General features: G+C 37.6%; 1 non-coding gene across 1 annotated transcript; it reads left to right on the top strand.

Annotated features, from left to right (window-relative positions):
• The first annotated feature begins 490 nt into the window (after positions 1–490).
• LOC121209186 (small nucleolar RNA R71) lies at positions 491–597 on the top strand. The gene has a single exon (XR_005904303.1). It is a non-coding gene; the product is annotated as a small nucleolar RNA R71 (small nucleolar RNA).
• The last annotated feature ends 500 nt before the right edge of the window (positions 598–1,097 follow it).

Genomic DNA, 1,097 nt, shown 5'->3' with positions numbered 1-1,097 from the left:
AAGGTCAGGGTGTGTCTTGGATGGTTGTTAGCCAGAGAATCACTTAGTGGCTAATGTAACGCTTCGAATTTAGGTCAGTCCGTCTCGATCAATTTGAGGTGTCACAATTATTATTCCAGTTAAAGTTACCCATGTAGTAAAAAAATGTTGGGTTTGATGGACATTTATCAAACTCATAATCTTCACCACAATGAACATAAGATGACTTGACTGATTTCAACTCTCAAACTGTAGCTAGCTTCCTTATTTTCTTGATCATATTAGCTAGAGAAGATACATGTGTTGTCAATGAAGTAATGGTGCTAGCAACTCTCCTACCATTCCCAACTTGCGTGGTAGGATACTGATAATCATTGTTGGTAATCTTTTCCAAAATTTCCTATGCTTCATTGTAGGATTTATCCAACAAAGTACCATTAGCAAATGCATCAACTACCATCCTTGTATGTTCAGCCCATTATAAAGCATATCCATCTGAGTCCAGTGTTGGAAACCATGCATAGGACATTTCCTAAGCAATTCCTTAAATCTCTCCTAGGTTTCGTACAGTGTTTCATTCTCAGATTACTGAAAAGATGTTATGTCATTTCTGAGCCTGGCATTCATGTTTAGCAGATTATACCATAGTAAAATCCTCTGGAAAAGGTCATTCCATGATGTTACTGTTCTCGACTACAAAGCATTAAGCCACGCTCTTGCACAATCTCTCAAGAAATAGGGGAACAGTTTGAGTCATAATGCGTCTTTAAGAACACCCTATTATCGAAACGAATCACAGACTTCTAGAAAAAGTCTCAAATGTAGTCTCGGATCTTCAGTTGGCAACCCATCTAACTCTCCAACTATTTGCAGCATCTGAAACATTACCGATTTCAACTCAAAATGCTGAGCTTGTATGTGTGGCCTGACTATCCCTAGATTCAGGTCATCCAAAATGGGAGCTACATGCTCTCGAATTGACCTATCTATGTCATCTATCACATGATGAATAGTATGATTAACATTCTAACCATTAGGATTTAATTGATCATTCAAAATAGGATTGTTCCCTTCCCAAGCTATATTACATAATTCTCTTCTCCTTCTTAACAAAGTTC

Source organism: Gossypium hirsutum, chromosome A10, assembly GCF_007990345.1.
Source record: "Gossypium hirsutum isolate 1008001.06 chromosome A10, Gossypium_hirsutum_v2.1, whole genome shotgun sequence".
Taxonomy (NCBI): Eukaryota; Viridiplantae; Streptophyta; class Magnoliopsida; order Malvales; family Malvaceae; genus Gossypium; species Gossypium hirsutum.
The sequence above is the reverse complement of the archived record's forward strand: the minus strand, read 5'-3'. Positions and strand labels throughout refer to the sequence as shown.